Genomic DNA, 12,787 nt, shown 5'->3' on the forward strand with positions numbered 1-12,787 from the left:
TTCAAGGTAGACCACATCCACAGCCTTTCCCTCATCCACCCAGCGCGACACTTTGTCATAGAAGGAGATCAGGTTCGTCAAGCAGGACCTGCCTTCCATAAACCCATGCTGACTGGGCCTGATCGCCTGCTTGCCCTTCAAGTGCCGCATGATGACTCCCAAGAGGATCTGCTCCATGAGCTTCCCTGGTACTGAGGTCAAACTGACAGGCCTGTAGTTCCCCGGGTCAGCCCTCCGGCCCTTCTTGTAGATGGGCGTCACATTCGCTAGCCGCCAGTCAGCTGGGACCTCCCCCGATAGCCAGGACTGCTGATAAATGATGGATAGTGGCTTGGCCAGCTCCTCTGCCAGTTCTCTCAGTACCCTTGGGTGGATCCCATCCGGCCCCATCAACTTGTGCACATCCAAGTGCCGTAGCAGGTCACCAACCAGTTCTTCGTGGATGGTGAGGGCCACATCCTGCTCCCCATCCCCTTCCACCAGCTCAGGGTACTGGGAATCCAGAGAACAACCGGTATTGCCGCTAAAGACTGAGGCAAAGAAGGCATTGAGTACCTCTGCCTTTTCCTCATCTCTTGTAACTAAGTTTCCCCCTGCATCCAGTAAAGGATGGAGATTCTCCTTTGTCCTCCTTTTTGTGTTGATGTATTTATAAAAGTGTTTTTTGTTATCTTTAACGGCAGTAGCCAGATTGAGCTCCAGATGAGCTTTGGCCTTCCTAATTTTGTCCCTGCACAGCCTCGCTACATCCTTATAGTCCTCCCTAGTGGCCAGCCCACTTTTCCAAAGATTATAAACCCTCTTTTTTCTCCTAAGCTCAAGCCACAGTTCTCTGTTCAGCCAGGCTGGTCTTCTTCCCCGCTGGCTCATCTTTGGGCACATGGGAACAGACCGCTCCCGCGCCATTAGGATTTGCCTCTTGAAGAGCGCCCAGCCTTCCTGGACCCCTCTGCCCTTCAGAACCGCCTCCCAAGGGACTCTACCAACCAGTGTCCTGAGCAGCCCAAAGTCAGCTCTCCGAAAGTCCAGTACAGTGGTTTTACTGGTTCCCTTCCTGGCCTCGCCAAGAATAGTGAACTCCACCATTTCGTGGTCACTCTGCCCAAGACAGCTCCCGACAATCACATCCTCCACCAGTCCTTCTCTGTTTGTGAAGAGAAGGTCTAGCGGGGCACCACCCCTGGTAGGCTCACTAATCAGCTGCGTCAGGAAGCTATCTTCCACTTTCTCCAGAAACCTCCTAGACTGCTTTCTCTGGGCTGTGATAGTAATATGTGATAGGCTGTAATAGTTACCTTTTTTCTATTTTAGTCAGTCATCTCAGTCACTCTTCACCTATCACATCCAAAAAGAAAACAAGAATCTAGATGCAAAAAATAAACACACATCATAACAAACAAATTAAATGTTCTGATAAGAAATACTGGTTTCTCTAAATCTTTGGACTTCTACCTCCTTTTGTGTAGCTTATCTGGCTTGTGTGCAGGAAGAAAGGAACATAGAGTTTTCTCCAGGAAGAAAAAGCAGCATTTTGGTAATTCCAATCGTTCAAGTGTTAATTCTGTGAACACTTTATGTTTTCCAACTGTATCATCCAGCAGAGTTCCAACTATAAATTCAGTTCCCTAGATCTAACTTGCTTTAAATAGAAACAGATATAAGAATTTGTTAAAAAGTTCAAGGTTTATTCGTACCTGCAAACAGTTTCCATATACACCCATTAGCCTCTCAGTATGTGATTCCAGCTTAAGTTCTTAGCATTAGGGATTTCTGAAGTAGTCATGGTTGGACTCTGGTGCTGCCACAGCTGGAATACAGCTACTAAGAACTCTGATTCTTGCTTGAAAAGTTTATCTCTGCTAACCACAGCAATACAGCCATCTCTCCCCATGGGTTCTGTATACAGGCTTGTTAATTAGTTGTCAATATTGTCAAATTGTTAAACAAAAAGTAAACACCAATGGTAACAGCACTGAGCTAAGGAATTGCTGATGAGCCCCTGACTTCAGTAATTTGTTATTTGAAATTTAGAACATGTTTTCTTTTGCTGAAGTCCTGTGGCAGAGTTTCTGTTCCCTGACTGCATAATCAGGTGATTAGCAATGGAGAATTCCTGACTGAAGCATTCTTCACTGAACATTCAGCTATATTAAAAGCCAAAGAAAAAAAAAAAAAAAATGCATATCTGTAGAAACCCAAGGTCTTCAGTCATTCTTTCGTAACACTAATCACTGGATGCCATGAATTACTTGGTTTTAAAATCTGCTGGGGAGAGAAATTAAGGTATCTTTCCCCCACTTTTGTTGTTTGTTTGTTTGTTCCAAGCCACTTCAGAAATGCAATAGGAAACTTCTTTTTGTTAATTGATGTCTGGGAAGAAGGATAGTCTGACAAATGGCAGACTAGTAATACACACTTTTGGGAATCTTTTGGTCTTTTTGCAAGTATGTTTCCAAGTAAAAACTGAATCTTCACCTACCACTCTAGCAGTCATTACATGAACATCAGTAAGAGGATGAAGCTAAACTTTTACTAGTCAGGAGCCTTTGTGCTTCCTCAATCACTTTCATGTATTAACACAAATGTGTCACACTATACAGCTGTGAATTTATGATTAACTCTTGTAGTGGAATGTTTAGCGATACTTGTGAGAAGGATGGTGTGTCATACTAAGTTGTCTTGCAATTGAACTTGAAAGCCATTGAAAGTACTTTCTGTTCAGGCACTGTAAAACAAACAAACAAGCAAAAAACTCACTGTTCAATAACCATGTAATATCTCACTCCTGGTGCCATGACTTACTGCCGTGTTATTCAGACTGAGTTTTCATGGTAAGGCCTGAGTCTTCTACAACAGAAACACCATCCAGATGAATAATTTGTTGTATAAGTGAGACAGGTTTGCTAAGAACAATAAAACCAGAGGCAGCTGGGACCTAATCTGAGCTCCACTGGGGTCAATGGGAAGTGTTTTCATGGCTGCAGCAGGCTCTGTGTCAGCTGCCTGATGAAATCTTGATTTGAAATATATGTGTCTGCATTGCTGATTTTTAAACTGATGTTTGTGAGGAAAGGGAATGTATTAATGGCTGGAGAGTGTGCTAAAAAATGTCCTCTCACAAAATCATCTTATACAATTCCATAAATTATTTTTAATTTATGGAATTAATTATTGCAATTATTTTTTTGTTGAAGTGTTATTTGGCTGACCAGCTTTATAGACTCCAGATAGATTAAAGCACAGTAGAAGCCCCAGAAAACATAGCTTCTTCCTTATGTGTATTTTGAGCTTAATGTAGCTCATGACACCTGGGATTTTCCAGTCAGTATCTCAGAACCTGACACAAAAATATTGCTAATAATTGCAAAAACAAATATCTTCTCTTCCTGCAGACAGTAAGTATAAGAAAGAAAAAAGAAATGCAGCTGATATTATAACATTTACTCAGGCACACTGACAAATTAGAAAGACATTGAGGTGATTGTTTACCAACTGATTTTCTTGGCTGTTACATATGAGCAAACAGAACATAGCAACAAACAAACAAACAAACAAAAAAAAAAAAAAAAAAGAAAAGTGCATGTATATTTTAAAACAATGTTTCTGAAATGATCACAGAGAGAATAACAACTCAATTTTAGGTTTTACTTATACTTGATTACAATCAGCTACCTTCCATGCAGGCTGGAGAGTATTCCATTCAAAAGGTTTTCAGTGACTTTGATAAATTGTCAGAAGGACTCAGCACACAATAATTCATCCTAACTGTTATGTGAGTGAATATTATCAACATTAATAAATACATCATCTTCACATTAGCATATTTAGAGATGGGAGAATATCCTCTCTTAAGTGAGAAGGAGAAGAGGAAAATGTACCTAATTGGTTATACCTTAGAATAAGTAGTGCATGAAGAGAAACTCAGACATAGTTTCCCCACAGAGACTATCAGAAAAGTGGGGAGGTGTGATCAGTTTAGAGTCTTGTTTTTGCCAATCAAGTGTACACCAAAACAGGAGGAAAATGTATAATTCTAGGTCAAGTTTAGTGTATATAATATTTTTTATTATTATTTTTATTTTTTTTCTGTTTATATTACCTGCAAAACATCTTTCTTATTTCTATCAAAATGAAATCTTCCACAGTCTTAATGATGGCATTGCAAAGATTCATCTCTGAAAATATATCATATATAAATCTCTCCTCTTGGTGCCTAAAAGTGTCACTCACAGCCACAAATTCATAACACTTCACACTGACTCACGGAAAGCTGACTCCACAATCAGTAAGATTGTAAAGTAGGTATGTTTATTCAGCACTAGGTGGCACAGGGAGTAGTCGCTCCAAAGTTGTGCATGCCCTAATGCAGGAACTATGCAGTAAAGAGTTACATATGCATGAAGTTTCCCAGTACACCTATACATATGCATAACCTATCCCCGCTTGTATTAAAATTAGCTCCAATAAGTCATTTCCATAAACTCCTCCCATCAGCATTTGCTCAGTGCCTTCTGGTGGTGAGCACTGAGGGTAGTGAGGGTGAAGTAAGATGTCTTCATCAGGGTTGAACTTTTCATCTCGTCTCCTTGAGTATGTTCTCTGAGCCCTTGGTCCATATGGGCCATAAGGTTGGTTTTGGTCTGGTTCTCAGGGTCCGAGGGGCTCCTGTTATCTCAAGGCCTTGCATGTTTGACATTCTTTATCTTGTTCTTTTATGAACAGTCCTCCTTATCTCTGAGCCCTTCGTCACAGTCTGAACCATAAGGTTGGTTTGATCTGGTTCTTGAGGTCCTAGGGGCGCCTGTTATCTGGAGCCCTAAGCGTAGCACAGGCACAGTACTTCACAAATGTAGCACATAATAAGCAATGAGTGATACCGACATATTCATTCTTAATCAATCCCTAATTTTTAACCCCATGTTTCAGTCCCTGCTTTTCTAGTAAATTCTTTTACTTAATACAGAAATTCTTCCCAGTCTCTACGATATGTATCCCTCAATGCCTTGCCATATATTTTCGACAAGGAAGCTAATATCGCCATTCGTTGTAACATTTTCCAATTCCAAACAAGTATTACAAAAGACAATACAAAACTTATACTAACTAATATCAATAAAACAATAATTGGGTGACACAATGTGTTCAAAATCCCAGTTGCAGTCGGTGACCATCCAAAGAGTGCATCCCACCAGTTGTGATTTGCATCTTGTTTTACTCTGCAAATAACTTGTGAGTGCATCTATTATTAGTTTGTGGTCTTGGTCTTCAGCCTTTTCCCATCTCGGTAACACCTTTGAAACTTGCCATTGCCTAGTTCCCATTGCCAATAAGGATGATTGTAGGGGCTGTTTTAGTTTTGTCAAATCACTTGTTGCTGTGGCCAGCTTATTCATTAATATTTCTGAATCAATTCCATTTAAAACTCTTAATCCTGTTCCTAGCATTCCAGTTAAGTCTCTTTGTGTCCTGCCCCTGATGTGTGCTTGATTTTGTGACCATATTGTCCAGCCTTCAAATGATATCTTTAGGAAAGGAGAGCAGGCTGATTGAACTGCCGAGATGTTAATTTGTATTAGCAATTCAACACTCTTGAAAGACCATTCTGGAGTAAATAACAATTGTTGTTGGCCTGTTTTCATTACTACATATGGGCCTGTTTCATAAATTTCAGGTTCCAGCTTGGCTGGGGATTGGGAATAGGTTGTAGGGGGTCCCACTAAGTACAGCATATATTGTAAAATTTAATATGAGGCTCTTGCCCTCCTTGATTTTGAGCTTTTGTCTATTATTAGTCCAGAAACAGCTAATTACTATGGTCTGTGTTAATATAAAATTGTACCAACAATTTAATTTAACTGGGTGGATACAACCTTCTTGTTGGCCACTTTTGGAAATTGGTTTTACTAAAATCCCTGTTATTTTCTCGTGGGTCATTCCATTAATCATTCAGCACCCTATTTTAATTTCATCCCCTACGATTCTTTGGTGTGCCCATCTTCCCCTAATTTTTACCATTCTGAAAATGTATGTAAATGGTAACCATTTGTTCATCAAAAAAACATAACTTCCAACTTTCCATTAATGCTCTTATCCTCTATTGTTATGGCTTCAGACCAAGGCCACTCACCATTCTCTATTATCATAGAGGCACCTTCCAATTCTTGAATCACAATTACAGCTATAAGCCACAAAAATAAAACATTTCTGTTAACTACATTTTTGCTAACTATATTACTAAATTCTCCTGACCATAATGTCCTCATTTTGCTCTACTGAGCTTTAGTTTCAATTCACCGTCACCCAGTGTTACTTTCCAGGGGGCTTCTGGAGCTCTCTTCACTTGAGAATGGTGAATCCAGGCACTCTGTTCCTTGATCTTAATTGCAGTGAAGGTAGTAAGGAGCACCTGGTATAGTCCTTCCCATTGTAGTTTCAAAGTTATCTCTACAAGAGACTTACTTACCTCTCGGGCTTTGGCAGACCTACTGGGGAAAGCCTCTGGCCATCCTTAAAAGGTATATGTTAACACCAGTAAATATTGACACCCCCCTTTTCTTGGAAGTTCAGAAAAGTCAATTTGCCACAGTTGCCCAGGCCCATGGCCTTTTCCAATTTGAACTACTTTTGGTTTGGGGGCATTTTGGGGGTTAGTCTGGACACAAAGATCACATTGTTAAGTTATTTGAGTGATGATAGCATATAAGTTCCTGGCAATAATTTTTCCAATTAGATAGTTATACAAAGCATCTATTCCCCAATGTGTTTTCCGGTGTTTTTCCTTTACCAATGACCACAATAAATTGGAGGGGATGACTAGCTTCCCCTTCCCTTCTTTGGTAATAGCCCATCCCTCTTGGTTATATTATCCCTTTTGACTTTTGATTAATTTGCTATCCTTTTTGTTATATACAGGCTTACCTTCAAGGGGAATCTGCCCATCTGGAATCAGGGCTCCTTCAGTTGGTACCTGACCTTCTGCTACTTCTTTTGCCTCTCTGCCAGATCATTTCCTTCCTCCAATTCTGAGCTCACCTTCTGATGTGCCTTAATGTGCATGATTGTTACCTTTTCAGGTAGCTGAACTGCTTCCAATAATCTCACTATTTCTTTTGCATGTTTGATGTTGGTTTTTTGTTTGTTTTTGTTTTTGTTTTTTCTTCTTCTTCTGGCCAGTTCAACAGTCCTCTTTCTTTCCAGATGGCTCCATGTGCATGTATAACCCCAAACACATATCTTGAGTCTGTATAGATGTTTATTTTCTTTCCTTTTACTTTTTCTAAGGCACGGGACAGAGCAATTATCTCGGCCTTTTGTGCAGAGGTTATCTGTTGGCAAAGGTCCAGATTCTATTACATCTTTGGAAGTGGTAACTGCATACCCTGAATGTCATTTTCCGCTGATGATATAGCTGCTCCCATATTTCCACATCATCAAAAGAAGTGTCCTTCAGATCTGGAGTAGGTAGCTTCAATGGTCTCCAGGCAGTCATGGTGTACTGGCTCCCCTTGGTTTCTGCTGATTTCAGGAACCTTTTTGGGAAAAGCCAGTGACCACCTTTCACTTCCAGCACTGCGGACACTGTGTGGGACACTAGCACAGTTATTTTCTGTCCCAGCGTGAACTTGTGTGCTTCCTGGATATTTAGCACCACTGCTGCAATGGCTCTAAGGCATCTCAGCCATCCCTTGGCAACAGCATACTGCTGCTTAGAAAAATAAGCAACCGCCCTTCGATATGGCACCAGGTCCTGTGCTAGAATTCCCAGGGCAACCCCCATCCAGGCCACACATGCTTCTGTCTGTGTGGCTGTTAAGAGGTCATCTACATACTGCAACAGCCTTCCTTCTCCTGATGGGGCTTCCCAAGTCTCCAAGTCCTTTGCAAGTGGTTCTCCGAACAAGGTGGGTGAGTTCTTAAATCTCTGAGGCAACTTTGTCCATGTGAGCTGTGTTTTGTGCCCACTCTTAGAGCTTTTCCAGTCAAATGCAAAATTTTTCTGGATGGCTTCATGGAGAGGGAGGTAAAAGAAGACATCCTTCAGGTCTAAAACGGTAAACCAAGTTAGCTTTGGTGTTAAGCATGTTAATCAATTATCAAGCTATTTCCTTCTTCCTTTTCCAAGGGGTAGTGTTTAATTCTGACTGGCTGTTTTCCTTCCTTAAGTTTAATTTTTATTGGAAGTGTATTTTTCGCCTTCCCTGGTACATTAGAAGATCATACTCCGGAAAACACTTGACTTAGGATTTCCTCACTAATTTCCTCTTTGGTCTCAATAGCTGTCAATATCAAACTCAACACTTCCACATATCTCTGATCATTTACCTCCAGAATAATCTCCCATTTTTTAAATGAAATGGTTCTTGTAATCTTTCCAATAAATCTCTCTCTAGGAGTGAGTCCGGGGAGTTGGGCATATATAGGAACTTATGAATGCCCTACTGTTTCCCATATTTATATTTCAATGGTTTGCAGAACTATGCTATTTCAGATTGACCAGTTGTCCCCTTCACTACCATGTAGTCATTCCCCACTGATACTAATGCTTTATATAAAACTGAATATGTTGCCCCCACATCGACCATAAGTTCCACCCCTTTTCCCTCCTTCACCAGCTTCATTTTTATAACCAGCAGATCTGCTGGGGTAGATTTCCTTGGTCCTCTTCAGTTGTCTTTTGCATGCGCGACCACCACCTCCCATTCTCCGGTTCCCTTTTCCATTTCTTTTCTGTTCTAGGCATTCGTTTTTCCAATGCCCAAATGTCTTACATAGGGCACATTGATCCTTGCCTAGCCAGGGCTGTTCCTGTCTGGGCCTCCTTTTTCCATCTTCCCTAATAACTGCTATCAGCCTCTTCTGCATGTTTAATTGAGGAAGATAAAAGTCCTCTCTCCTTCCAAATTGCCCCGTGTGCATGTGCCACACCAAAGGCATGTTTCAAATCTGATTTCCACCTTTTGGGCTGATGTTTATTACCGCATATCCTGCGAGGCGAAATCCCTGGCAGACGAAGCTGCTGCCATCTATATACCAATCCTCCACATCTTCTAGGGGTGTTTCCTAGAAGTCGGGTCAGCTGGAGTATACCGTGTCCATGGTCTTAATGCAATCATGAATGGGTGATCTGGAAACTCTGTTACTGAGGAAAGAGGCTGGGTTCACAGTAATAGTGCCGAAAAATAAATAAATAAATAAATAAATAAATAAATAAATAAATAAATAAATAAAAGTAAAATAATAGTCCATTGTACACATTCCTTTTCTTCTTCAGTAGCTATCATTTGTGTATTGCAACAGTGTCCCCTTTTCCTGAAGGGGTCTTTCAAACTTCAAGATCACAGGCTAGTTGTTTCCCAAATATAGTGGGGCTATTCTTGAACCCCTGTGGTAACACTGTCCAAATAATCAGTTTTCCATCCTCTATTAGGATTTTCCCATTCAAAGGCAAAGAGTTTCTGTTTTTCATTTGCCTCAGGCAGGCAGAAAAAGGCATCCTTTAAATCTAGTACCATGAACCAAACTTCTTGACTGCTTTTCTCATTTTGTAATTCCAATCATTTTTCCCAATTTAAATTCCAAGCATTGGAAAGAAAGAAAGAAAAAAAAAAAAAAAAAAAAAAAAAAAAAAAAAAAAAAAGCCTTTTCCTGTTGGCCAGTTGCTCCTATTACATTTACAGACTAATTAACACAGAGAAAGAAGCTCCCTTAACTAACAAAAAATTCAACCAGTGGACCTGCTAGGCTAGGTCCCCATTTTTCCCTACTGTTGTAAGTTTATCCCGCAGCCTAAGAAAATTTATTTCTGATATTAGGGGCCAATTGCCCTAGAAAGAGGCTAGCCAATTGCCTCTGTTTGTTTTCTGAAGCCAGGTCCAAATTTACTTATTTATTTTTTTATTCTTCATTGCATTTCAAAAGTTGGTCCAAAAATTCCATACGGGTTTCTTTTGGATCTTGTTTGCACAAATTCTCAATTCCCAATTTAACCAGATTTCGGTATAGCTGTTCATAATTTCCAGGGTGATTAGGGTCTCAGTTGGGGGGAGGTGGTTCATCAGGGGAATGCAATTGTTGAAAGTTCCCTGAGCAGTCCCATTGGCAATCTGAGCTCACACATGAACTCAGGCTGTTTTAAGAGTTAGCTGTTTTACTGTTTCCATGACAACTCTCTTGGACCCGTGGTCCCTCTGCCCCAGAGGTCTCACACCCATCATTTTGAGATCTCTACCTCGGGTTGAGGCATAACTATTAACATTCCTACATCCTCTTTCCCTGCTCATTCAACTTCAAACAGCTTTATCAAATACTAGATGCCACACCTTTAACACCTTCAACAACCCTTTTAACACTTCCTTTATCTTTCTCTAGCCTGTACTTTTCTAATGCCAGCACCAAAGGCTCAGTCAGGGGCCAATTTAATTCCATACCTTTTCCCTCCAAGATGCTGAAACAACATATCAGTACACAACATTTCATCCCATTTCCCTTCTCTCCTCAAAAAACAACATTAATTGGAAGATAGTGTTATAGTCGATTGATCCATAAAGTGGCCATTTAGCTTATATTGTGGCCACTGTTGATTGCAATACTTAGTGAAAGTCCTCTTGCTTTCTGTGCCCCCAGTTCTAACAATATCCTTCCAATATGCCAATATGCACTCAAGGAGGCCTTCTTTAAAATGTCTTTGTTTTGGATATTACTCATTTCCTTGATTTCCCATTCCCATATATTTATTCATTTATTGCTATTCTTTATTAGATACTGTCCCTTGATTCAGTTTCCACACAAACCTTTTTATTGCAGGTTTTTACTATCTTTTCCTAATCTTCTTCCCAAATGTCCCAATTCTCTGAGCTTAAACTCTTCTTCCCACATAAAGCTTTACTATTTCAGATTATTAATGAGCCTCGTTACAATCATAAATCCACAGGATTTCTGGAAAACACCTGAAGCACTCAGTCGTCTGTCTTCTAGACAAACAATACCACCTTTTCCACAAAATTTACATTTCAACAGGACCGAATTCCAAGCTGAATACCAATTTTTCTCACGCACTTATTTAGTAAGACCATACCAAACAAGGAATCACTCCTGCGTATCCGTCAATATGAGAGTTTAGAAAGGTATTGAGGCCTAAATAAATTCGCTCTCCCCCTTCTTACCAAATTCCCAGGGCCCAAGCCCAAACCACCAAAGAAGTGACTCTCTCCTTTCTGCCACTTTGATAATCAGTCAGCCCTCTCCGCCCCCAGTACTTGGGAAACTGACCAAACACCACAGCAAATATACCAAAACTTCTAAACTATTACTTAGATAATGCTCCCACCTTTCTTCTTGTCACACTCAAAACATATAAGAGCAAAAATAGGATCACAAGATACACCGCCAGGCACATATATTGGGCACCACCAATCAAAACTGGGATAAAACAGCACTTCTTTTTGGTCTGTTATGAACTTCGTTCATCTCTGGCTGATCCCCTCACGGAGAATACAGAACCACGGACTGGAACTCTGCACTCACTTCGCAGAGATGCTGCGTCTTATGCACAGCACAATCACACAATCACACAGAGATGCCCCTAGCACATCTCATTCATACCACATGAATATATAATATACCGAGGGGCTCCTGTTATCTCAAGGCCTTGCATGTTTGACATTCTTTATCTTGTCCTTTTATGAACAGTTGTACTGGGTCTGAATGGGATGTTAACTTTCCCTGCAGCAGCCCATACAGTGCTGCACTCTGAACTTGTAGCTAGAACAGCACTGGTATCACACCAGTGTTGTGTCTGCTGCTGAGCAGTGCTGGCACAGCATCAGGACTCTCTCTAACCCTCCTAGGGGGTGGGCAAAAAAAAGTAAGAAAGAAACATCACCAGGGCAGCTGACCTAACCCAACCAAAGGGATATTCCATACCATATGATGTCACACTCAGCAATAAAAGGTGGAAAAAGGAAGAATAGGGAAGGGGTGGGCTCTCGTTGTGAAAACATATGTCCTCCTCCTGAACACCAGCTACGTTTATTGAGGCTCTGCTTCAAGGACGTGTTCAAGCATCGCTCATTTGTGGGAAGTAGAGAGTAATTTCTTTCCTCTGCACAGCCACGTAGCCTTTACTTGTTTTGTTTTGTTTTGTTTTTATTTTTTATTCCCTTTCCCCTCCCTTTCCACTTTCCCTTTTTTTCCACTTAGTTGAATTTTTTAATTAATAATAATATTTCCTTAATAACATTTTTCCTTCAATTAATTTATCCTTATCTCAACCCGTGAGTTGTTCTTTCCTTTACTTCTCCCCCTCCTCATCTGAGGAGGGGGAGTGAGAGAGCAGTTGTGGTATTCAGCTGCCTAGCATGGTAAAACCACCACGGTCCTTTTTGGCACCCAACGTGGGGCTCGAAGGGTTGAGATAAAAATAGAATTGATTAAAACTCTTACAACTAACACACTTACTTGCTAGTCACCATGTTCAGTGTCCTGTTAATATTGGCTTGTTTGATCATGTGTCATGCAACACGTGTCATATTCTCCTTTCTCCTCTATATCCGATCTGAGAATGTGCTACAATCTGTTTTTTTTGTTTTGTTTTGTTTTGTTTTTTGTTGTTTTTTTTTTTTTTTTTAAACTCGCTGTGCTGCCAAGCACTGGCCTTGAGTTTAATCTGGCATTCAGGCTCTGCACTGTTATCATTTGGGTCTCATGGAAACTATCTTTAGAGAATATTCAGAATTACACTGCCTTCCTTTCCTCATCTGGAAGTCAGTTTATGAATAATATCAGGAAT

General features: G+C 40.5%; 1 long non-coding RNA gene across 1 annotated transcript; it reads right to left on the bottom strand.

The window, feature by feature from the left end:
- Window positions 1-6,543: 6,543 nt before the first annotated feature.
- On the bottom strand, window positions 6,544-10,949 carry LOC118156710. Its single transcript, XR_004746397.1, has 2 exons — window positions 10,791-10,949; window positions 6,544-6,554 (listed from the first exon to the last, which is right to left on the bottom strand). It is a non-coding gene; the product is annotated as an uncharacterized LOC118156710 (long non-coding RNA).
- Between the last annotated feature and the right edge of the window lie 1,838 nt (window positions 10,950-12,787).

The sequence above is a fragment of the Oxyura jamaicensis genome, chromosome Z (assembly GCF_011077185.1).
Source record: "Oxyura jamaicensis isolate SHBP4307 breed ruddy duck chromosome Z, BPBGC_Ojam_1.0, whole genome shotgun sequence".
NCBI classification, from domain to species: Eukaryota; Metazoa; Chordata; class Aves; order Anseriformes; family Anatidae; genus Oxyura; species Oxyura jamaicensis.